Source organism: Chiloscyllium plagiosum, unplaced genomic scaffold (genome assembly GCF_037043375.1).
Source record: "Chiloscyllium plagiosum isolate Xiang-an unplaced genomic scaffold, Cpla_swu_hap1 HiC_scaffold_27, whole genome shotgun sequence".
NCBI classification, from domain to species: domain Eukaryota; kingdom Metazoa; phylum Chordata; class Chondrichthyes; order Orectolobiformes; family Hemiscylliidae; genus Chiloscyllium; species Chiloscyllium plagiosum.
In genome coordinates, this window is record NW_028270165.1 from 196,013 (window position 1) to 222,866 (window position 26,854).

General features: G+C 45.1%; 1 long non-coding RNA gene across 1 annotated transcript; it reads left to right on the forward strand.

Annotated features, from left to right (window-relative positions):
- The first annotated feature begins 8,454 nt into the window (after positions 1 to 8,454).
- LOC148142776 (uncharacterized) lies at positions 8,455 to 25,763 on the forward strand. The gene is made up of 3 exons (XR_015751023.1): positions 8,455 to 8,575; positions 16,559 to 16,936; positions 25,430 to 25,763. It is a non-coding gene; the product is annotated as an uncharacterized LOC148142776 (long non-coding RNA).
- Positions 25,764 to 26,854: the final 1,091 nt, after the last annotated feature.

The window sequence follows — 26,854 nt, forward strand, 5'->3', positions numbered from 1 at the left end:
AACTTCACCAACACATTCGACCCTGACCTTAAATTTACCTGGATCATCTCTGACACCTCCCTCCCCTTCCTGGACCTCTCCATCTCCATTAATGACGACCGACTTAACACTGACATTTTTTACAAACCCACCGACTCCCATAGCTACCTGGATTACACCTCTTCCCACCCTACCTCTTGCAAAAATGGCATCCAGTATTCCCAAATCCTCCACCTCCGCCATATCTGCTCCCAGGAGGAGCAGTTCCACCACAGAACCTCCTTCTTTAAAGATCGCAATTTCCCTTCCCACATGGTTAAAGATGCCCTCCAACGCAACTCGTCCACATCCTGCACCTCTGCCCTCAGACCCCACCCCTCCAACCATAACAAGGACAGAACACCCTACCTACCTTCGCATAAACCAAATCATCCGCCGACATTTCCCCACCTCCAAAAAGACCTCACCACCAGGGGTATATTTCCCTCCCCACCCCTTTCTGCCTTCCGCAAAGACCGTTCCCTCCTGGTCAGGTCCACGCTCCCCTACAACCCATCCTCCCAGCCTGGCACCTTCCCCTGCCACAGCAGGAACTGCAAAACCGACACCCACACCTCCTCCCTCACCTCCATCCAAGGACCTAAAGGAGCCTTCCACATCCATCAAAGTTTTACCTGCACATCCACTAATATCATTTATTGCATCCGTTGCTCCCAATGCAGTCTCCTCTACATTGGGGAGACTGGATGCCTCCTAGCAGAGCGCTTTAGGGAACATCTCCGGGACACCCGCACCAATCAACCACACCGCCCTATGGCCCAACATTTCAACTCCCCCTCATACTCTGCCGAGGACATGGAGATCCTGGGCCTCCTTCACCGATGCACGCCTGGAGGAAGAACGCCTCATCTTCCGCCTCAGAACATTTCAACCGCAGGGCATCAATGTGGACTTCAACAGTTTCCTCATTTCCCCTTCCCCATCTCACCCTAGTTCCAAACTTCCAGCTCAGCACTGTCCCCATGACTTGTCCTACCTGCCTATCTTCTTTTACCACCTATCCACTCCACCCTCCTCCCCGCCTCCGACCTAATACCTTCATCCCCTTCCCCACTCACCTATTGTACTCTTTGCTACTTTCCCCCATCCCCACCCTCCTCTAGCTTATCTCTCCACGTTTCAGGCTCTCTGCCTTTATTCCTGACGAAGGGCTTTTGCCTGGAACGTCGATTTTGCTGCTTCTCGGATGCTGCCTGAAATGCTGTGCTCTTCCAGCACCACTAATCCAAAATTACGAGTTTCTGAACTTGTTGGTGTTGCTTCTATTTCTGAATGAAGATTGAGGTTTACCCCAGACTGCACCTTCCTTCCTCTATCGAACATCTATGAGTACAGCACTCTCTTTTCTCACCCCCTTTTATACTTTTTTTCATTCTGGGCTTTAGTTGTTTATTTGCAGCAACTGCATGGAAAGGTAGTGAATCCAGGGAGGGGGCAGACTCTGGAAAATTTGGTACAAGTCAGTGTCTCAATCGGCAAACACGTGCCAAATGCAGTATCACAATGAGAAGTTATTCCCTTTGCATTGAAAAAAGGATAGAAAGTGAGGGAAGAGAGGAGTGGGAGTTGTATTTTTGATAAGGTATAGTATTCCTGCTGTAGTCTGGAAGGATATTCCTGGGAGTACATCCAAGAAGGTGATTTGGGTGAAGCCTGGAGATAAAAAAAGGTATGATCACCTTGGGATTGTATTATAGACCATGTAATAGTCAGGAGGAACTGCAAGAAGTATCTGCAAGAATAATAGGGTGGCTATGGTAGGGAATTTTAACTTTCCAAACATAGACTGGGACTGCTATTGTGTAAAGGGTTTAGATGGAGTGAGTATTGTTACAAAGGAATTTAAGGGGCAACTTTTTCATGCAGAAGGTGGTGCATGCAAGGAAAGAGATGGCAGAGGAAGTGGTGGATGCTGGTCCAATTAAGACATTTAAAAGACATCTGGATGGGTCTGTGAATAGGAAGGGTTGATAGGGATGTGGGCCCAATGCTGACCAAATGGGATGAGATTAGGTTAGATATCTGGTTGGCATGGACAAGCTGGACTGAAGGGGGTGTTTCTGTGCTCTGAAGGGGGTGTTTCTGTGCTCTGACTCTGGCTTGCCGTGAACATTTGCCATATGTAGGTGTCAATACCTTGAGGTCTCATTCCAACTACCACCCCCCCCCCCCACCCACCTCCCTGTCCCAGATTGACAGTGATGAATATTGTGGTGTCTTAGAGTATTTGAAAATCTGAAGACGGAAGTTTCAAAATAAACAGATGAAGGGCTTATGCCTGAAACATTGGCTCTCCTGCTCCTTGGATGCTGTGTGACCTGCTGAGCTTTTCCAGCAACGCCACTCTTCGACTCTGACTCTCCAGCGTCTGCAGTCCTTACTTTCACATCAATGTCAGACAGTCACTTAATGCATCGGGATCACAACAATTTTCGAATGTGATTCTGTGAGAAGGAGCAAAGTTTTTTGGTTCTTGTTTCAGTACATTTTCAGCATTTATGGGACTGGATGAGAGACCCTACTGTTGCAGCACACTGAATGTGGAGTCTGAAACAAGTTATACGGCCTGGGAAGAGGAATCACGGTGGTGAGGGAGCTGTACACACTTTTTGTGTATGGCTGAATCTTTAGCCACGAAGAAACCGTGGAAGTGTGGCGACTGTGGGAAAGGCTTCCGTGTCCCATCTGCCCTGGAGACTCATCGACACAGTCACACTGGGGAGAGGCCCTTCGGCTGCCTGGAGTGCGGGAATGGCTTCTCCCGCTTCTGCAACCTACTGGTCCACTGGCGGGTCCACACTGGGGAGAGGCCATTCAGCTGCCCTGAGTGCGGGAAGAGGTTCACTAGCTCCTCCCACCTGCTGACCCACCAGCGGATCCACATCGGTGAGAGGCCATTCCCCTGCCCCGAGTGCAGGAAGGCCTTCAGTGAACCCTCATAAAGCATAGGCAGGTCCACACAGGGGAGAGGCCCTTCAGCTGCCCCGAGTGCGAGAAGGCCTTCAGCTATTCCTCCGACTTGCTGACCCACCGGTGAATTCACACGGGCGAGAGGCCATTTGCCTGCCCAGGGTGTGGGTGGAGGTTCACGGTGTCCTGCAACTTGCGGGGACACCAGCGTTCTCAACAATTGGATTCCGCTGGTGATCCTGCTGTGGGTCACCCCCAGGACTGAACCTCCTGCCTGTTCTGACAGTGGGTGTGGTGGTAGAGTCAGTGGGCTTTTTTTTTCGTTTTGTGCTGGACTGCATTCCCCCCACCCGCCCGTTGGATTTTGGAATCCAAAGTCGGCAAGCAGTAGGCTGGGAAAACACAGCAAGCCAGACAGCACCAGAAGATGGAGGAATGAGCATTAGCCCTTCTTCTACCAAAACGTTGACTTTTCTATCAGACATGATTTACCAGGATGTTGCTCGGGGTTGGAGGATTTGAGCTGCAGGGAGAGGCTGAATAGACTGGGGCTGTTTTCCCTGGAGTGTCGGACATGGAGGGGTGACCTTATAAAGGATCACAAAATTATGAGGGGCATGGATAGGGTAAATAGACAATGTCTTTTCCCTGGATGTGGGGAAGGAGCAGTGCTCCAAAAGCTTGTGTCTTCAGATAAACCTGTTAGACTCTCACCTGATGACATGTGACTTCTGACCTTGATCCAGCCCGATTCAACACCAGCACCTCTGCATCAGCGTTGACGAATGAGATCGGATTTTATTTGGCATGATTTAGTGAGATGCTCATCTGGAAACTCAACTGTCAGAGCAACAAAGATACACGACTCATAGAGTCCGACAGCACAGTGACAGGCCCTTTGGCCCAAACTGGTCCGCGCCAACCAAAACGTCCATCAACACGTCCATCATTTCCCTACTCTTGGCCCATACCCTTCTAAACCTTTCCTATCCATGTATTTGTCCAAATTCCTTTTAAATGTAGTTAATATACCCGCCTCAACCACTTTCACTGGCAGCTCATTCCATATGCATACCACACTGCGTTTAAAAAAAAAAGTTACCCCTCAGGTTACCTGTTATTCTTTCCCCTCTCACCATAACCTGATGTCCTCTAGTCCTCGTTTCCCAACTCCAGGAAAAAGACTGAGTGCATTCACACTATCCATGCCTCTCATGATCTTGGACACTTGTATAAGGTTCCCCCCTCAGTCTCCTATGCTCTAAAGAAGGAAGTCTTAACTTGTCAAACCTCTCCCTATAACTCAAACCCTTGAGTCCTAGCAATATCCTTGTAAATTTCTTCTGCAATCTTTCCAGTTTAATACCATCCTTGTTATAGTAAGGTGACCAAAACTGAACACAATACTCCAAGTGTGGCCTCATCGATGTCTTTGATAACTGCAACGTAGCTTCCCAACTGTTATACTCAGTGCCCTGACTGATGAAGGCCAGTATGCCAAAGACTTCTTCACTGTCCTGCCTACCTATGTTGTCAGAAATATAGGACTTGCTCCAAACTGTATTCACAATCCAACTGATGGGACAGGAAACTGCTTCCTTTCTTAAGACTAGTCTCCCAGTGGGAACTTGCTGGCTGACTGTCTGATGTACTGAACCTTACAGTGCTCCATTGCCCTCAGTTATCTGGAAGGGGTCCACACGCAAGCGCCCAAGGTGATGCTCGAAACCTTTATCATCTCTTTGGGATTAATCACCATTCGATGCTCTTTAATCATACAGTCCGGAAACAGTATGACTCCAACCAGTCCATGATGTCCCATTAAACTAGTACCACCTACTTGCTCCAGGCCTGTATCCAGTAGTAATAGTCAGAGATGCACAGCACAGAAACAGATCCTTCAATCCAACTTGTCCATGCTGATCAGATATGCTAACCCCATTTTGTCTCAGCGTATTTTGAGATTTGTAGCTCGGGTTGAGGTTCTGGATGTAGGTTTGCTCACTGAGCTGCGAGGTTCATTTCCAGATGTTTCGTCACCCTACTAGGTAACATCTTCAGTGGGACTCATGTACATTGCTTCACCTGAGGCCTAGTGACGATGTTACCTAGTAGGGTGACGAAATGTCTGGAAATGAACCTCCCAGCTCAGCGAGCAAACCTACATCCAGCTCATTTTGACCCATTTACATAGAACATAGAAAAATACAGCGCAGTACAGGCCCTTTGGCCCTCGATGTTGCGCCGATCTAGCCCACCTAGCCTACACTAGCCCACTATCCTCCATATGCCTATCCAATGCCCGTTTAAATGCCCATAAAGAGGGAGAGTCCACTGCTACTGGCAGGGCATTCCATGAACTCACGACTCTCTGAGTAAAGAATCTACCCCTAATATCTGTCCTATACCTACCACCCCTTCATTTAAAGCTATGCCCCCTCGTAATAGTTGACTCCATACGTGGAAAAGGTTCTCATGGTCAACCCTATCTAAACCCCTAATCATCTTGTACACCTCTATCAAGTCACCTCTAAACCTTCTTTTCTCCAATGAAAACAGCCCCAAGTGCCTCAGCCTTTCCTCATACGATCTTCCTACCATACCAGGCAACATCCTGGTAAACCTCCTCTGCACCTGTTCCAGTGTCTCCACATCCTTCCTATAGTATGGCGACCAAAACTGCACACAATACTCCAGATGCGGCCGCACCAGAGTCTTTATATCTCTCTAGACTCTTTATATACTTACATAAATGAGGATGCCTTTTACATGTTGACATTGTACCAGCCCTTCACCGCTTTCATTGGCAGCTCATTCTGTACACACATCACCCTCTGTGAAAATGTTGCTCCTCAGGTCCCTTTCGCCTCTCACTTAAAACCTGTTCCCTCTTGTTCTGGTCTCCCCCAAACCCAGGAAATGTCCTTGACTTTTTACCCTATCCATGTCCTTCATGGTTTTATAAACCTCTATAAGGCAAACCCTCAGCTGCTGACACCCCAGGGTAAACAACCTCAGACTATTCAGCCTCTCCCTTTCCCTCCAAACCTTTGCTATTCACGTACTTATCCAAATGTTGCAATTGTACCCATGTCCACCACTTCTGTGTAAAAAAAATGCCCCATGTCTGTTTTTCAATCTCTCTCGTCTCTGTGAGAAACTTACCACTTTGAGATCCCTTTTAAACTTTTCTCCTCTCACCCTAAAACTGCGCCTTCTCATTCTAAACTCTCCCACCTTGAGGAAACTACCTTGCCTATTTACGCTATCAACGCCCTTTGTGGATTTTATAAACCTCTATAAGCTTAGCCCTCAGCAACCAATGCTCCAGGGAAAATAATCCCAGCCTATTCAGCCTCTTCCTCCCTCAAACACTCCAACACTGGCAACATCATTGCAAATGTTTTTTGAACACTTTCAAGTTTCACAACTTGTTACAAACACGTCGACTTTACTCGTCTGATGCGGGAGAACTTTCTGCACAATGTGGTCTGACTGAAAGCACAGTTCCCTGTGCTACAACAGAGCTACAGTGACTCTCAAAATCCTGACAAACTCAGATATCAGTCATAGATTCATTAGGAGAAGCCTCTCAATCACATCTGTAAATGGAGAAAGTGTGTTTAATAATGAGTTGTGAATAAAGGCTGCATTAATCTTTTATTGTGAGTTTTACTCCTCCATCTCAAAACATACCTGACAAATCTGGTCACAAATAGCGTTTGCCATTCGGTTTAAGATGAGGTGAATTTAAGAGGCACTGTTTACAATTGAGAGATCCTTGACACACAAAGAGCTGAAATCATCACTGCGCCACTATTATCAAATTGGAATTAAGGCTGGATCGGCTGGGATGTTTTTCTGCCAGAGCAGAGAAGGTTGAGAGGCGATGTTTATAAAACCACGAGGTGGGTAGATAGGGTTAATGGTAGTTGCCTCTTCCCAAGGATGGAGGATTTCAAGATCAGGGGACACATTTTTACAGTGAGAGGAGAGAGAGTTTGAAAAACAGACATGGGGAAATTTTTTTACACAAAGGTGGTTCGTGTGTGGCATGAACTTCCAGAGGAAGTGTTGGAGGCTGGTACAATTACAACATTTTAAAAGTATCTGGGTGGGTTTATGAGCCAAATGCTGACACATGAGACGAGATTAATTTTGGATTTCTGGTCAGTATCGACGAGTTGGACTGAGGGGTCTGTTTCCCTGCTGGGTATGTCTCCGCCTCTATAACAAGACACATAAGGCCCTCGGGTTCACACACAAATTAACTGTCAGTAACATTGAGTCTCGGAGTTAGGTTGAGTCAATATGGTAATTTTTGAGGCATACAAATGTACCTCAGGGAGACACACCCTCAGAGGAAAGGGGCGGAGACACGCCGCGATTGCGAACCTGTCCACCAATCACAAAACTTGCAGTCGGTGCGGCATGTAAGGGGCGTGTCTCCGAAAGTCGGCCGCCATTGGTCAGGTGAAGTAAGGTGCGCTCTGATTGGAGGGAGCGCGGAGACGGAAAGAAGAAAAACAAAGATGGCGGCGCGAGGCTGCGGTTTTCTCATCGACTCAGCGGGCGGTTTCTGACGGAGGGAGGGGGGCAGACAGGCATCGTTTACCTCAGAAAATACCTTTAAAATACATTTCAAATTAAAGCCGGAACTTTTCAAACAAAAGTTGTGAAGAAAAGGAGACAGTCCCTGGTGGGGTTTATTGTTTATTTGTGTATAATTCCCGGGGCCCGGGAAGGGGGAGGTGACGGTTACCGGGTGAACGAGAAAACAAATTAAAAATGTCGGCGGTGGAGGAGAGAGAGCCGGCGCCCGCGGCTTCTTCGGCGGCGGCCGGAGCCCAGGAGCTCAACAACCCCCCGGAGCTGGAGGAAGGTCCGAGCTCCAAGGAACGGGGGGTCCGGCTGGAGGCTGGATTTGCTCAAGGCTTGTATCTATTAACTTATTTAAATGGTACCTACTGTATGGGGCTATGGTTTACATTAAAACCGGAGGGTCATGTCAGAGTGTTTGCTTATATTGAGCAGTTGTAGTTGGTAAAATACACTCCCTGGAGCAGCACCTTCTATGATGCTGCATTTCTTGCCTTCTGCCCTTCCCCCATTTGTTATCTCCCATTTGATTTTACATTTTATTTGGTCAAATTTAATTTCACAATAATCGGACATTGTATTCACTGTGTGCTATCAATTTGTTTGTTGGAATATTGTAAGACAAAATTAATGGTGTAATTTCATTTCTGATGTCAGAGTTTGACATTGAATGTGCAGATGTGAATACCACATGTGAAAATAAATCAAGAACTCATGCTTTTAACAAATGCAGTTCACTGATATTAATGGCTTTGTCTCATTTCGGGGTGCTGATTCAAGTCTGACCAACAGACTCTTTCATCCCGTCATCCAACTTAATTAAAGTCTGATAGAAAATAACTCTGGCAGACTAAAATTTATACAATTTATTTATAAGATTTATTTACGTGTCCGTTGTGCTTGACGTGGTCTCCTTTGCATTAGGGAGACTGGACTTGCAGAATGTTTCGGAGAACACCTCTGGGAAAAGCGAAGTAAATGATCCACTGTCCTGTGGCTGAACACTTTAACTACCCCTCCCACTCAGGTAAGGCATGTGTGTCCTGGGCTGCCTCCATCGCCAAACTCTAGCCACCTGACATCTGGAGGAAGAACACTTCATCTTCCATTATGGGACCATCCAACAATTTGGATCAGTATAGATTTCACCAGTTTCCTCAATTCCACCCTCCCCCTCCCCCTTAACAAGCTTTATGGGATAGTTAAGTATGGGATCAGAAAAAAAAAATACATTTTCATCTTATACTTTGGTAAACACGGTAACTAGACTTAGTCTACAATAATCTATAAAGAGAAAAGGATCATAAGTCACGGTAATGGAAAAATTGATAAGGAATGAAAGGGGGAATGCTAGCTTAGATACAGTGGAAATGGGGGGAATTTCATGCAAAACTAATTTAGAGGTATGTGGGAAAATATAGACACTGCAGTACTGAACATGACAGCAAACTGTCCTTTCCAGAAAGGTGCATTTGCAAGACGTCAGACAGAGATGCATAAAATTCCTACAGTGCAGAAAGAGGCCATTTGTCACATTGAGTCTGCACTGACCCACCAAAGAGCATCCCATTCAGAATCACCCCATGCCCCTGCATTTACCATGGCTAATCCACCTAGCCTACACATCATGGAGCAATTTAGCCCGGTCAGTCCACCCACCCTCCATACCTTTGGACTGTGGGAAGAAACGCCTGTAGACAGGGAGAACATCCAAACTCCACACAGTCTGTCACCTGAAGTTGGAATTGAACCTGGGTCCCTGGCGTTGTGAGGTAGCAGTGCAAAGCACCGTACTACCCCAATATGTTATAAAATTTGAATAAACCCACTAAGTTGTAAATTTGTTCGTATGAAGAAATTACTGCAAATGATTGGAAGCAATAGTGCAAATGAAATCTTTTTGAGTGTGATCCAAAACGTAATTCTAATCTAATGATTGAAAATGCTTCGACCTCTGGAATGGTCTGTGAGAGTATGTGTTGGAATTAGATTCAATTATGGCATTCAAAAGAGAGTTGGATCATTAAACTGAAAAGTAAAGTAATTGCAGTGTTCGGTGAAGAGAAGTACTAGGTTCTGTGGTGATTATAATGTCAGTTAGGTGGATCGCACAGAATATGAGTTCCTTGATTGGGGCTGTTAACCTGGTCCAATCGGGGAGCCCTGGCTGACAGAAACAGGCATGTCAGAGGTTCTTTTCACTGAGCAAACTGGACCAGTGTCAAGGTTTCTGCACATGTACATAAAGGGTAACATGGTGACACGCCTCTGTGGGGTTGTTTCAGGTACAATCCCCATATTTCCAGGCTGGCTGTCTCCCATTGGATAGTTGACATGTGAATCTCCTGGTCAAGGAGGCGCATGTCTGGGGATTGACCAATAGGAAGCCCAGAAGGACTGGAAGGTGCCTGCTCCTCCTACCAATCAGAGTTCCCCACCCCCTCCCCATGTCTAAATGCAGAAGTTGGACCTTGAGCTTCTGAAGCTGCTGCTCCTCCTCTCTCAATGAAGATTGATCTTCACCTCAAAGTGCAACTTTCTCCCTCTGTCCAATATTTGTTGGTACAACACTTTTTTTTCGAAGGATGCCATCTTTTCTGATCATCACAGTTAAAGGGGTGTCTTCCATATGATATTCAAAGGGACGGTCAGTTAGGAAGGCAGGGTCATGTCTTGTGTTATTGTGTGGTATGTGTGAAAGCTGCAACAAGACATCTCAACTGCGATGCTCAGTGCTCTGACTGATGAAAGCAAGCGGGCAAAAAGCCTTTCCTGTCTACCTGTGACTCCACTTTCTAGGAGCTATGAACCTGCACCCTAGATCTCTCGGTTTGAATACTGCATGTGAAACAGATTCGATGCTTATTGGTAGACGTTATTAGTTGGTGCTTATCTCGACTATTTCAGTACATTATCTCGATACATAATTCCTGGCTCTCTAATCGTATACTTTTGTTATTCTTTTCTGCCTTTAATATAGCACTGAATCTATTTCACATGCAGTGTCTCCAACCAAGAAGTTCGAGACACTGCATGTGACACTGCAGTGTCTCGAAGAAGTCCTAGAAAGTGGAGTCATGGGTAGACAGGGAGGTGAAGAAGACTTTCAGCATGCTTGCTTTCATTGGTCAGAGCATCGAGTATAGGAGTTGGGACATCTTGTTGCAGCTGTACAAGATGTTGGTAAGGAGTACAGCATGCAATTCTAGTCACCCTACTGTTGGAAGGATATTACTAAGTAGAAAGGATGCAGAAAAGATTTACTGAGGTGCTACTTGGCTGGAAGGTTGTTATAAGGAGAGGCTGGATAGGCTAGGACTTCTTTTTTCCAAGGAGCTCAGGGGACTCAGACGTGATATAAAATCACGAGAGGCATAGATAAGGTAGACAGCCAAAGCTTTTTCCCCATGTGGGGGTCTAAACTTAGAGGAAACAAGTTTAAGGTGAGTGGAGGAGAGATATAAATGGGTCCAGAGGGGCAAACGTTTACACGGAGAGAGTGGAGAATGTCTGGAACAGATTGGCAGAGGTGGTGGTGGAAGCGAATACAATTTTGTCGTAGAGTCATGGAAACAGACCCTTTGGTCCAACCCGTTCATGCCGACCAGATATTCCCAACCCAATCTAGTCCCACTTTCCAGCACCGGGCCCATATCACTCCAAACCCTTCCTATTCATATACCCATCCAAATGCCTCTTAAATGTTGCAATTTACCAGCCTCCATCACATCCTCTGGCAGCTCATTTCATACACGTACCACTCTCTGCGTGAAAAAGTTGCCCCTTAGGTCTCTTTTATATCTTTCCCCTCTCACCCTAAACCTATGCCCTCTAGTTCTGGACTCCCCGACGCTAGGGAAAAGACTTTGCCTATTTATCCTACCCATGCCCCTCATAATTTTGTAAACCTCTATAAGGTCACCCCTCAGCTTCCGACGCTCCAGGGAAAACAGCCCCAGCCTGTTCAGCCTCTCCCTGTAGCTTAGATCTTCCAACCCTGGCAACATCCTTGAAAATCTTTTCTGAACCCTTTCAAGTTTCACAACATCTTTCCGATAGGAAGGACATCAGAATTGCATGCAATATTCCAACAGTGGCCGAACCAATGTCCTGTACAGCCGCAACATGACCTCCCAACTCCTGTACTCAATACTCTGACCAATAAAGGAAAGCATACCAAACGCCTTCTTCACTGTCCTATCTACCTGCGACTCCACTTTCAAGGAACTATGAACCTGCACTCCAAGGTCTCTTTGTTCAGCAACATTCCCTAGGATCTTACCATTAAGTGTTTAAGTCCTGCAAAGATTTGCTTTCCCAAATTGCAGCACCTCACATTTATCAGAATTAAACTCCATCTGCCACGTCACAGCCCATTGGCCAATCTGGTCCAGATCCCGTTGTAATCTGAGGTAACCCTCTTTGCTGTCCACTACACCTCCAATTTTGATGTCATCTGCAAACTTACTAACTGTACCTCTTATGCTCGCATCCAAATCATTTATGTAAATTACAAAAAGTAGAGGGCCCAGCACCGATCCTTGTGGCACTCCACTGGTCACAGGCCTCCAGTCTGAAAAACAACCCTCCACCACCACCACCCTCTGTCTTCTACCTTTGAGCCAGTTCTGTATCCAAATGGCTAGTTCTCCCTATATTCCATGAGATCTAACCTTGCTAATCAGTCTTCCACGGGGAACCTTGTCGAACGCATTATTGAAGTCCATATAGATCACATCTTTTGCTCTGCCCTCATCAATCTTCTTTGTTACTTCTTCAAGAAACTCAATCAAATTTGTGAGACTTGATTTCCCAAGCACAAAGCCATGTTGACTATCCCGAATCAGTATTTGCCGTTCCAAATACATGTACTTCCTGTCCCTCAGGATTCCTTCCAACAACTTGTCCACCACCGAGTTCAGGCTCACCGGTCTATAGTTCCCTGGTTTGTCTTTACCCCCCTTCTTAAACAGTGGCACAACGTTTGCCAACCTCTTGTCTTCTGGCACCTCATCTGTGACTATCGATGATACAAATATCTCAGCAAAAGGCCCAGCAATCACTTCTCTAGCTTCCCACAGAGTTCTTGGGCACACCTGATCAGGTCCTGGGGATTTATCCACTTTTAACCGTTTCAAGGCATCCAGCATTTCCTCCTCTGTAATCGGGACATTTTGCAAGATGTCACCATCTATTTCCCTACAGTTTATATCTCCCCCATTTTTTTGTGGCTCCACACAAAGGCCCCCTTGCTGTTCTTTGAGGGGCCCTATTCTCTCCCTAGTTACCCTTTTGTCCTTAATATATTTGTAAAAACCTTTTGGATTCTCCTTAATTCTATTTGCCAAAGGTATCTCATGTCCCCTTTTTGCCCTCCTGATTTCCCTTTTAAGTATACTCCGACTGCCTTTATACTCTTTTAAGGATTCACTCCATCTATCCTGTCTATACCTGACATATGCTTCCTTATTTTTCTTAACCAAACCCTCAATTTCTTTAGTCATCCAGCATTCTCTGTACCTACCAGCCTTCCCTTTCACCCTGACAGGAGTATACTTTCACTGGATTCCCATTTTCCAACCGTCCCTTTACCTGCGAACATCTGCCTCCAATGAGCTTTCAAAAGTTCTTGCCTAATACCGTCAAAACTGGCATTTCTCCAATGAAGAACTTCAACTTTTAGATCTGGTCTATCCTCTTCCATCACTATTTAAAAACAAATAGAATTATGGTCGCTGGCCCCAAAATGCTCCCCCACTGACACCTCAGTCACCTTCCCTGCCTTATTTCCCAAGAGTAGGTCAAGTTTTCCACCTCCTCTAGTAGGTACATCCACATACTGAATTAGAAAATTGTCTTGTACACAATTAAGAAATTCCTCTCCATATAAACCTTTAATACTATGGCAGTCCCAGTCGATGTTTGGAAAGTTAAAATCCCCTACCATAACTACCCTATTATTCTTACAGATAGCTGAGATCTCCTTACAAGTTTGTTTCTCAATTTCCCTCTTACTACTGGGGGCTGTATAATACAATCCGAATAAGGTGATCATCCCTTTCTTATTTCTCAGTTCCACCCAAATAACTTCCCTGGATGTATTTCCAGGAATATCCTCCCTCAGCACAGCTGTAATGCTATCCCTTATCAAAAATGCCACGCCCCTTCCTCTCTTGCCTCCCTTTCTATCCTTCCTGTAGCATTTGTATCCTGGAACATTAAGCTGCCAGTCCTGCCCATGCATGAGCCATGTTTCTGTAATTGCTATGATATCCCAGTCCCATGTTCCTAACCATGCCCTGAGTTCATCTGCCTTCCCTGTTAGGCCCCTTGCATTGAAATAAATGCAGTTTAATTTATTAGTCTGACCTTGTCCCTGCCTGCCCTGACTGTTGACTCACTTCTGTTCTCAGCTGTACCCGTCTCAGATCGATCTCTTTCCTCACTATCTCCTTGGGTCCCGCCCCCCACCTTACTAGTTTAAATCCTCCCACGCAGTTCTAGCAAATTACCCTGCCAGTATATTAGTCCCCTTCCAATTTAGGTGCAATCTGTCCTTCTTGTACAGCTCACTTCTACCCCAAAAGAGATTCCAATGATCCAAAAATGTGACTCCTTCTCCCATACACCAGCTTCTCAGCCATGCATTAATCTGCTCTATCCTCCTATTCCTGCCCTCACTAGCTCATAGCACTGGGAGTAATCCAGATTTTACTACCCTTGAGGGCCTCCTTCTTAAATTTCTGCCTAACTCTCTCTAATCTCCCTTCAGAGTCTCAACCTTTTCCCTTCCAATGTCATTGGTTCCAATGTGGACAATGACCTCCTGCTGGCCCATCTCCCCTGTGAGAACATTCTGCACCCTCTCTGGGACAGCCTTGATCCTGGCACCAGGGAAACAACACACCATTCTGCTTTTTCTCTGCTGGCCACAGAACGTCTGTCTGTACCTCTGACTACAGAATCCCCTAACACGATTGATCTCTCATTGCATTAGAGCCAGTCTCAATACCAGAAACTTGGCTGTTCATGCTACGTTCCCCTGAGAATCCATCACCTCCTACATTTTCCAAAACAGCATACCTGTTTGAAATGGATATATCCACAAAAGACTCCTGCCCTTGGTGCCGACCACTCTCACCCTCCCTGGAGTTAACCCATCTATGTCACTGTATCTGAGACTTTCCCCCCTTCCTATAACTGCCATCCATCACATACTGTTGCTGTTGCAAATTCCTCATCGCTTCTATATGTCTGTCCAACCGATCCACTCAATCTGATAAGATTAGCATCCAACAGCATTTCTGGCAGATATAATCCGCAGTAACCCTTAAACTCTCTTTAAACTCCCACATTTGACAAGAAGTACATATCACTGCAAAGGCCATTTTTGCTACTTCACAATCTACAGACCCAGAACATAATACCGTTTTATTCCTCTACAAACACTGCTCCAGGTTAAATTAATAGCTATGGCTTATATTTTATGTTTAATCAAAAGACTTATCTCCAAAAACACATAATCAAGAAAGAATCCACTATACTCACTACTGCAGCTTTTCTCTTGGGGACAGACTTAAAACAACAATTAACTTATCTAATTCTGTGCTGTGAACTTCGCCCAACAGTTCCTCCAAGATTAGTTGTGAATTTCACTGTTTGTTAATTTTCCCAGATGCACTCCGATGTCCAGCGATACACGAATTCAAACAGTCATTGAAGAAACATTTAGACAGGTACATGGATGGGAGGGGTATGGAGGGATATGGCCTAAATGCAGGGAATGGGACTAAATTAATTGTGAAAACTAGGCATCATGGGAACTGTTTCCATGCTATAGACCTCTATGACTCAATTTCAAGACAGAGGGTTAGAATCGTAGAATCCCTACAATGGGGAAGCAGGCCATTCGGCCCACCAAGTTTTTCACTGACCCTCCAAAGAACATCCCACTCAGATCTACCCCAACCCTGCATTTTCCATGGCTAATCCCCTGAGCTTGCTTATCCCTGGACACTGGTAATTTAACATAGCCAATCCACCTAACCTACACATCCCTGAACACTATGGGTACTTCTGCACGGCCAATTCACCGTAACCTGCACCTCTTTGACTGTGGGAGGAAACCGATGCTGACACTGGGGTAATGTTCACACCCGACATGAACATTGCCCAAGGCTGGAATTGAACCTGGTCCCTGGTGCTGTGAGGCAGCAGTGTTAACCACTGAGCCATTGTGCTGCCCCATGGTTATTATGATACTAAATGTTTTAATTTGATATTTTAAGTTAAGAACAACACCTGTGCCCCCTGTAACCCTGCAAGTTTATTTTTGTTTCAAATACCCATTCAGTTTTGAAATCATTGATCCTTTGACTGGTGGGGAGAGTTTCAAAGAGATTTACCAGATGTTGTTGGGGATAGAGGGTTTGAGCTATCTGGATAGGATGGATCGGTTGGGACTCTTCTCACTGGAGCTTCAGACATTGAGGGTGACCTGGTAGAGCTTTATAAAATCTTGAGGGGTATAGATAAAGTGAATGAGGTGTATTTTCCATCGGCTGGGGGATTTCAAGACTATGGGGCACATTTTTAAGGTGAGAGGAGACAGAAGTGGCAAAGGTCTTTTACACAGTGGTTCATGTGTGGAATGAACTGCCAGAGGGAGTGGTGGTGCTGCTACAATTACAACATTTAAAAGGAGAGGTGTGGGGGGAATATTGGGTCAGCATCAGGCAAGTGGGACGAGTTTAGTTTGGGATTATGTTCAGCATGGACTAGTTGAACCGAAGGGTCTGTTTCCATGCCTTACAACTCGAGGATTCATTCAGGTTACGATGGTCTGACTATCCAGATAACGCATGTGCTCACATCCCTATTAGTCTCTGATCAAATGTTATGGTATATAAGATAACAGAATGTAAAGGAAGATCTTTTGGTTTTGGGGATGTGGAAACCAGAATTGTCTGTTCTAAATCTCTGCGCTGACTTTCATAATCTCTTTATACAGGTTACAAGAAGGGAAGGATCTACAGAGAGAAGTCTGAAAGCAAAAGTCATTTCAGGTCTGAAACAGACACTCAACTCGCCATGATCTGAAGATCACAAGTCTCTGGACCTCAAATGTGAAACATTTATCTATTCTGTTGGCTTCAAAGGTTTTTAAACATCAGTGCGATTGGAAATGCATGGAGTGTGAGAACACGCACAGATGTGTGTGAAAGTGTTCGACTGACCATCAGAGGAAGTATTCCCAGGAACACTACCTGAGTGAGAGTCTTCCTGTGTACTTGGCTGTGGAAGGAGCTTGAACCAGTTAGACAGATCGAATCCTCACTGCACAATTGTTACGGACCAGACCAGATCCCCGGACAAATACTTTAAGAAGGTAGCCGTGACCCTCATTTTTTCTCATTTTAAAGCCATATGTGAAATGTGACTGCTGGCCGTTAAGCAAAACATGATTTGCTTAAAGGCTGTCATTAAAATACAGCTAAAGAGAGGAATTTAGGATAATTCTGCAGACTGCAAACTTAATAGACACAGAGTAACTGTTACTAACTAACTATTCCGATACAGTAACATCCCTTTAAACACACCCTTTTTGGCAAAAAGGCGAATTCCAACACACATTTTCACATCGTGTTCTCCAGAAGGAACAAACCAACGAGCAAATTCAGAGAGAGTAGCAGCCAAGAGACACTCACTGAAGCTTCCAACTCCTCCTGCTTAAGGCAAAAATCTAAAATAAAAGTAGGAAATGTGGTCGAGGGTGCTGGACACACCCAAGCTGCTCCCATTGGTCTGTTCTGAATGTTGTGGTTGTGCTAGCCTCCGCCACTTCCTCTAATGGCACGTTCTGTGTGCGCACCACCCTCTGGGTTGGGGGTGGAGGTTGCCCATTGGGTCCTGTTTGTGTCTTTTCTCTCTCATCTTGGACCTATGCCCCATGGTTCTGGACTCCCCCATTCTTGGGGGTGGGGGGGGGGGGATCCTTAACTATTCACCCTACCCACACCCCTCATGATTTTGTAAACCTCTATAAGGTCACCCCTCTTCTTGTAAATCTCATTAATGCAAAGCCAAAGATTCATCAATGTCCAACTGACAGATGTCCAGCTCCCAAAATAGTCTCTCATATTAATTTCCATCAGAAAGTGGTGATGCCAAGACAATGTCTTGCTCCCTCTGAGGTAAGGACTTGGCCACTTCATCCGGCCGATAGTTGTATGAATCGTAGAAGAATCATGGAATCGCTACAGTGCAGAAACAGGCCCTCAGCCCAACAATCCATACTGAGCCTCTGAAGAGTAACCCACCCACACCCATTCTTCTACCCTATTGCTCTACATTTACCCCTGACTAATGCACCGCACCAACACATCCCTGAACACTATGGGACAATTAAGCATGATCAATTCACCCTAACCAGCACATCTTTGGATTGTGGGAGGGAATGAAGCAACCAGAGGAAACCCACACAGACACTGGGAGACAACTTGGAAACTCCACACAGACAGTTGCCCCGAGGGAGGAATCGAACTCTGACTCAGCCAGCAATTAAGACCCTGGCAATTTCCACTTACTTCCAGCCTCTTGCCTCAAAAGTGATTGGAATTGAAAGATTCCATCTGAAGTTTTATTTCTCTTCAGTTCCGACCTTCACTGTCGGTCAACGAATCTCTGTTTCCTTTGTCACAATTCTGACAACCTTACAGAGGGGAGGGAGCAACTGGAGATTTATTTTCCGAGTCTCGATTTATTTTCAGAGCAACTCCAATTCACGCTGTGTCAGTCGGTTTCCCTTCGTATGATCAACCTTACCCATGTCGTCTTTTCCCCAGAGATGGGGAATTGAAGATTAGAGGGGATGGATTTGAGATGTGAGGGGAAAGACTTAGGAAGGACCTGAGGGGAAACGTCTTCATGTAGAGGGTGGTGCAACAGTTCTGGTTGCCATATTACCAAAAGGATATGGGCGCTTTGGACAGAGTGCAGAGAAGGTTTATGAGGATGTTGCCTGGTGTGGAAGGTGCTAGGTATGAAGAGAGGTTAGGTTTGTTTTCATTAGAAATAAAGGAGATTGAGGGAGGACCTGATTGAGGTTTACAAAATCATGAAATGTATAGACAGGGTGGATAGAGATAAGCTTTTTCCCAGGGTGAAGCCTTGAAGGTCATGCTTTCAAGGTGAGAGGTGGAAAGTTTAAAGGGGATACATGCGGCAAGTACTTTACACAGAGGGTAATGGGCACCTGGAACACATTGCCAGCAGAGGTAGTAAAGGTAGGCATGGTAGATTCATTTAAGATGCATCTAGGCAGATGCATGAGTAGGTGGGGAGCAGACGGATACAGATGCTTAGGAAGTGGGCAACAGGTTTACACAGTAGGTTTGATCGGCTCAGGCTTGGAGGGCTGTAAATTTTCTTTGTTCTTTGTATGTGGAGTTGGTTGCCAGAGAAAGTGGTTGAGACAGATACAATAACAACGTTTAAAAGGTATCTGGATGGGTTTTTGGATCATAGAATTATAGCATCTCTACAGTGTGGCAACAGTCCCTTTGGCCCAAAACATTCATACTGGCCTTCTGAAGAGTATTTCACCCAGACCCATTCCCCTATTACTCTCCATCTTCCTCTATAAGAGTACCCTTCAGTTTCCAGAGAAAAAAATCCCAGTCTATCCAGCCTCTCCCTATAACTCAATTTTTCCAGACTCGGTAGCATCCTAGTAAATCTGTTCTGCACCCTTTCTAGTTTAATAATTTCCTTTCAATAGTAGGGTGACTAGAACTGAAGGCAGTATTCTGAAAGTGGTCTCACGAAGATCTTATAAAGCTGCAACAAAATGTCCCAACTCAATAAATACTGAGAAACTGGACATTGGTAATCAGAAACAAAAACAGAAGTTGCTGGAAAAGCTCAGCAGATCTGGCAGCATCTGTGGAGAGAAATCAGAGTTAACATTTTGGAATCAGTTTTGAGGGGCACCAGACCCAAAACGTAAACTCTGATTTCTCTCCATGGGATGTTCCTATGCTCAGTGCTCTGACCAATGAAAGCAAGCGTGCTGAAAGTCATCTTCACCGCCCTGTCTACCTCTGAGTCCACGTTCAAGGAACTATGCACCTGCACCCTCTAGCTCACTTACAATTGACATGTATGTCCTGCCCTGGTTTGACCCACCAAAATGCATTGATCTAAATTAAACTCCATCTGCCAATCTTCAGTCCATGGCCCACTTAGAGTCATAGAGTAAGACAGCATGGAAACAGGCCCTTTGGCCTAAACTGGTCCATGGTGCCCACCCAGCTAGTTCCAATTAGAGTCATAGAGATATACAGTACAGAAGTGATCCTTCAGTCTAACTCATCCATACTTACCAGATATCCTAACCTAATCTAGTCCCATTTGCCAGCACTTAGTCCATATCTCTATAAGCACTTCCTTTATTCATATACCCATCCAGATGTCTTTTAAATGCTGCAGTTGTACCAGCCTCCACCACTTCCTATGGCAGCTCATTCCAAACACGCACCAGCCTCTGCTTGAAAAAGTTGCTCCTTGGGTCCCTTCCCCTTTTACCCTATACCTATGCCCTATAGTTCTGACTTTCCCACCGCAGGGAAAAGACCTTGTATATTTACCCTGTCCATGCTCCTCATGATTTTATCAACCTCTAAAGTCACCCCTCAGCCTCCGATGCTCCAGGGAAAATAGCCCTCTGATTTTGGTGCAGCATCTTGTATAGTTTCAGCTGACCTCAATGTATTTCCAATGAAGTTAATCATTTCACTGAATGATAAAGAGATGGACAGGGTTGTGGTCTGGCCCCGGACCTTTGTGACGTTTCCCAGACTCTGATCTCCCTCCTTGAGGCTTTTTCACACTGGATCCTGTATTCATGTAACATTTACCTGCTGTATCGTGGCAACCGCCAATTCATTGGATACTTGCCCATCGCTTCAGGAACCTTTTAAATTCCTCATTAAAGACGATCCAAATGCATATTGATCTTTGATCAGTTCCATCAAATTTATGGTTACACCTACTGTTAGAATTCTTTAGCTAATAAGTTGTTGCTTCCCATGTTTACCAGTCACCTCTATCTTTATCCTTGGGTGTCTTATGATGTATTCATTCACCTCACATTCCAATGTCTGCTAATTTCTGTATCAATGATTCGTTCCTCTCCGTATGATATGGGGCTGCTTTCACTATCTGAAACTGGTTGGAATCTTTTCTTCTAATGCTTTAATGATTTTTTTTTTGTGCAGGTAGATCTGTAACTACTAAAGGACCTATATCTATAAATATTTGAAGGATCTTAGAGTCATAGAGATGTACAGCACAGAAACAGACCCTTTGGTCCAACCTGTCCATGCCGACCAGATATCCCAACCCAATATAGTCCCACCTGCCAGCACCCGGCCCATATCCCTCCAAACCCTTCCTATTCATATACCCATCCAAATGCCTCGTAAATGTTGCAATTGTACCAGCCTCCACCACATCCTCTGGCAGCTCATTCCATACACGTACCACCCTCTGCGTGAAAAGGTTGTCCCTTAGGTCTCTTTAATATCTTCCCCTCTCACCCTAAACCTATGCCCTCTAGTTCTGGACTCCCCAACCCCAGGGAAAAGACTTTGTCTGTTTATCCTATCCATGCCCCTCATAATTTTGTAAACCTCTATAAGGTCACCCCTCAGCCTCCGACGCTCCAGGGAAAGCAGCCCCAGCCTGTTCAGCCTTGTCCGATAGCTCAAATCCTCCAACCCTGGCAACATCCTTGTAAATCTTTTCTGAACCCTTTCAAGTTTCACAACATCTTTCTGATAGGAAGGAGACCAGAATTGCACGCGATATTCCAACAGTGGCCTAACCAATGTCCTGTACAGCCGCAACACGACCTCACAACTCCTGTACTCAATACTCTGACCAATATAGGAAAGCATACCAAATGCCTTCTTCACTATCCTACCTACCTGTGACTCCACTTTCAAGGAGCTATGAACCTGCACTCCAAGGTTTCTTTGTTCAGCAACCTAATCTAAATATTAGAACAGATTGATTAAATAATTAAAGAGTCGACAGAGTTATTATCGTTTTGCTTGTCAGAACTATCTTAAGCAAACATTTTTCCCAAGATGTCTAACTCCTGTCAACTATGTTCCGCTGCATTAACCACGGCTAGTTGTCTGTGTCCTGCTCAGTTATGGGCAGTCAGAACAGGAAAAGACCTTGGCTATTCACCCTATCTGTGCCCCTCATCATTTTATAAACTTCTGGAATTGTCTGAAGACAAGTATCTGTGATGCTGGAGATCACTGGAGGAGGCCAAGATGGATCATCCATTTGGTACTTCTGGCTGAAGATTGCTGTGAGTGCTTCAGCCTGATTTTTTTGTGCTGATGTGCTGGGCTCTTCCATCATTGAGGATGGGGATATTGGTGGAGCCACCTCCTCCAATGAGTTTGTTAATTGTCCACCACCATTCACTACTGGATAGGGTAGGACTGCAGAGCTTTGATCTGATCCATTGGTTGCATTATTATTATTCACAATTTATAATAATGATTTGGAGTTGGGGATAATGGGTCACAGGTCAAAGTTTGCAGAGGACTGTGAAACTTTGCAGAGGAACATAGATATTTTGAGTGAGTGGGCAAAGGTCTGCAGATGGAAAACAATGTTAATAAATGTGAAGTCATCCATTTTCATGGGAATAGCAGTAAAAAGGACTATGACTTAATGGTGAGAAGTTGCAGCATGCTGCTGTGCAGAGGGACCTGGGTGTCCTTGGACACGAATCAGAGGGTTGGTCTGCAGGTGCAACGAGTAATTAAGATGGCAAATGGAATTTTGTCCATCATTACTAAAGGGATTGAGTTTAAAAGGCGGGAGTTATGTTGGCCGTTCCAACAATCAAGTTTACGCCATTCCCTCCGAAGAACGTTTCTCACAGATCCCCCTCCCACCCTATCCAGTCGTTTCTGCTGGTGGGTGAGACCTGGACTAGGGGTATTGGCCTCAATATGAGGGGGAGTAGAATTCGGACAGAGATGAGGAGGAACTGTTTTTCCGGGAGAGTACTGAATCTTTGGAATTCTCTGCCCAAGGAAGCAGTAGAGGCAGCTTCATTAAGTATATTCAAGACACAACTGGATGGGTTTTTACATAATAGGGGAATTAAGGGTAGTCGGGATCATGCAGATAGGAGGAGCTGAGACAATGAATCGATCAGCCATGATTTTAATGAACGGCAGAGCAGGTTCAATGGGCCAAATGGCCTGCTCCTGCTTCTATTACTATGAAACTATAACCCTACATTTTCCATGGCTAACCCATCTAATCTGCACATCCCTGGACACAATGGGCAATTTAGCATAGCCAATCTAAATTGATGCTTGTGAGCATTGTAGTGATGTGAATAATGAACATCAGAGAATGATAGAAGGGGACAAGGAGGATAAATGTATCAGCACTCAAAATTGGATTCTAAAAATCACAAAACTTGAAACTAAAGAGTGTGTCTGAATGTGTGCTGCATTGTCACAAAACTGAATGAATTGACTGCACACGTTGAAGAGAATAATTATGATCGGAGACTCTTTACAGCGATGCGGCTTCAGGATGACAAGGATTAGATCCTGAATATTGAGGGGGTGCCATTCAAGTCAAATGGGAAGCTAGGTAAAGATAGAGAGTTGGCACTGCTCATCAAAGCACTGATAACATGGTAGTGTGGTGTCAGCTTGGATTTCAGGTCCTGATTTCTCGTCCTCTGTTGATCTCCCTGTTCCCACAGAGGAAGATGTCAGCTGTTCTCAGCTCTGCTGAAGCTCTGACCTTCACCCCCACCCCCACCCCCCAGCCCTAACACCTTCTGGAACAATAAAACATTCAGTCGATCAAGGCCCATTCCACAATCTCCCAGCCTTAGGTCGCTTTTAAATCTTTTCCCTCTCACCCTAAACCAATGCCCTCTGGTTTCAGACTCCCCCACCCTGGGGCATAGATGTTACCTATTTCCCCTATCCGTGCCACTCATGATTTGATAAATCTCGACAAGTTCACCCTCTGCTTCTGACGGCCCAAGGGCAACATCCCCATCCTATTCAGTCTCATTTTATACCACAAACCCTGCAACCCTGGCGACATCCTTATCAATCTATTGGAGTTTCACGATATCTTCCTATCCTATAGGAGGGAGACCAGAATCAAATGCAACATTCCAAAGGTGGCCTAACCAATGTCCTGTACAGCTGCAACTTGACCTTCCAACTCCTATACCCAATGCACTCAGTGGGTCAAATGGCCTCTTTCTGCACTCCAGGTGTTTTATGATTTTAATTGATATAATATGTAGATTTATATTAAATATAAATTGCTTCATATGGTGTAAGTCTGATATTCACTGTTGTACAAGCTGCATGGCTATGATCTTTTCCCTAATATAGTAATGGAATTACATGCTGTATTTCTTGTCATCAATTTTATTTAATAGGTGAGCAGGAAGTCATTCAGCAACTTTACTGGCTTTATTTTATCAAGCAGTGGAGTTTAATTTAGATAAATGTGAGTTGCTCCATTTTGGGAAAGCAAATCTTAGCAGGACTTATGCACTTAATGGTAAAGTCCCAGAGAGTGTTGCTGAACAAAGACACCTTGGAGTGCAGGTTCATAGCTCCTTGACAGTGGAGTCACAGATAGATAGGATAGTGAAGACGGCGTTTGGTATGCTTTCCTTTATTGGTCAGAGTACAGGAGTTGGGAGGTCATGTTGCTGCTATACAGGACATTGGTTAGGCCACTGTTGAAACATTGCGTGCAGTTCTGGTCTCTTTCCTATCGGAAAGGTGTCGTGAAACTTGAAAGGATTCAGAAAAGATTTACAAGGATGTTGCCAGGGTTGGAGGATTTGAGCTATAGGAAGAGGTTGAATAAGCTGGGGCTGTTTTCCCTGGAGCGTCGGAGGCTGAGGGGTGACATTATAGAGGTTTATAAAATCATGAGGGGCACGGATAGGATGAACAGACAGTCTTTTCCCTGGGGTCGGGGAGTCCAGAACTAGAGGGCATAGGTTTAGGGTGAGAGGGGAAATATGTAAAAGGAACCGAAGAGGCAACGTTTTCACTCCGGTACATGTATGGAATGAGCTGCCAGAGGAAGTGGTGGGGGCTGGTACAATTGCAACATTTAAAAGGCATCTGGATGGGTATATGAATAGGAAGGGTTTGGAGGGATATGGGCCGGGAGCTGGCAAGTGGGACTAGATTGGGTTGGGATATCTGGTCGGCATGGACAGGTTGGACTGAAGGGTCTGTTTCTGTGCTGTAACCTGTATGACTCTATGATGTTTCATTTTCATATCCTTATTCAGTTTCATTTCCAAGTCATTGTAACCAAATGAAGTTTTCCTCAATACACACTTAAGGCTATCTGGCTGCCTGATGTGTCCTGGATAATATGTGATCAGCAGGCATCTGGTAATCTACAGGAGTTGTCATTTTTTTTAGATTACTTAGTGTGGAAACAGGCCCTTCAGCCCAACAAGTCCACACCGACCCACCAAAGCGCAACCCACCCAGGCCTATTCTCCTACATTTACCCCTACACCTAACACTACAGGCAATTTAGCATGGCCAATTCACCTAACCTGCACATTTTTGGACTGTGGGAGGAAACCGGAGCACCTGGAGGAAACCCACACAGACATGGGGAGAATGTCCAAACTCCACACAGTCAGTCGCCTAAGGCGGGAATTGAACCCGGGTCTCTGGCGCTGTGAGGTACCAGTGCTCACCACCATGCCGCCCACATTATATTTATTTCACTGTACGGACAGTGATCACTTATTTTGTGAATTTCGTTGCAGGAAGACATGAGGAAAGAACCAAATGTTACATCAACCTCTGATGGAGCCACTTGATTTATTGGGAAAGGAAATCAAGGAAATCGTACCAAACATCATCTTCACTATCCTATCTACCTGCAACTCTGAAGGAATTATGAATCTGTACTCCAAAGTCTCTTTGTTCAGCAACACTCCCTAGGACCTTACCATTAAGTGTATAAGTCCTGATCTGATTGTTTTTTCAAAAATGCAGCACTTCGCATTCATCTGAATTAAACTCCATCTGCCACTCCACAGCCCATTGGCCCATCTCATCAAGATCCTGTTTTAATCAGAAGTAAACTTCTTCGCTGTCCACTATACCTCCAATTTTGGTGTCCTCTGCAAACTTACTCCACCTATGTTCATAGTCAAATCACTTATATAAATGATGAAAAGTAATGGACCCAGCACCGATCCTCGTGGCACACACTGGTCATAGGCCTCCTGTCTGAAAAGCACCCCTCCACCACTGTCTTCTACCTTTGAGCTAGAACTGAAAAAAATAATTGAGGTCAAAATGCCTTCCCTCGTTGTGGTTCTGTTCGCCGAGCTGGGAATTTGTGTTGCAGCCGTTTCGTCCCCTGTCTACGTGACATCCTCAGTGCTTGGGAGCCTCCTGTGAAGTGCTTTTGTGATCTTTCCTCCGGCATTTATAGTGGTTTGTATTTTCCGCTTCCGGTTGTCAGTTCCAGCTGTCCGCTGCAGTGGACAGATACAAATCACTATAAATGCCGGAGGAAACATCATAGAAGCGCTTCACAGGAGGCTCTCAAGCACTGAGGATGTCACCTGGATAGGGGACGAAACGTCTGCAACACAACTTCCCAGCTCGGCGAACAGAACCACAACAACGAGCACCCGAGCTACAAATCTTCTCCCAAACTTTGAATGCCTCTCCTCTTCTTCTCCTGCTCACAGTACGCTGGCTGTAGCCAGCCAGCTGAGAGTCAGTCCTCAACGGAGGAGATTCCAATCTCCTGGTATTTTTTTTTTACTGAGGTAACTAAATCTCTTGGTTAAACTTTTTTTAAAATCCGCTCACATTTTTTTCCCCAGCACCCATGTGTGTGTGGAGGTGTGAGATAGCAGATACATTCAATTTTGCTCAAAGCACACAATCTGCAGGCAGTCAATCCATTTTTTATTTGGAAGTAGAACCAGTCTGACTCAACATTAGGAGACAGGCAGGCTCTAACCTCACACCTTAAATACATTCTCTGAGCTGAAATGTCACCTTCAAATTACATCGAGAACGTTCCTTATAAGTAGTTCTGGGATTTACATATTAATGAACTGAAACCTGCAACCCATTCTAAAAGATGAAAGACTTGACAGCAATCTAGATTTGTTCAATTCAGTTGTATGACACAGAATTTGTCCCAAAAAATTACAATGTCTTGTGAT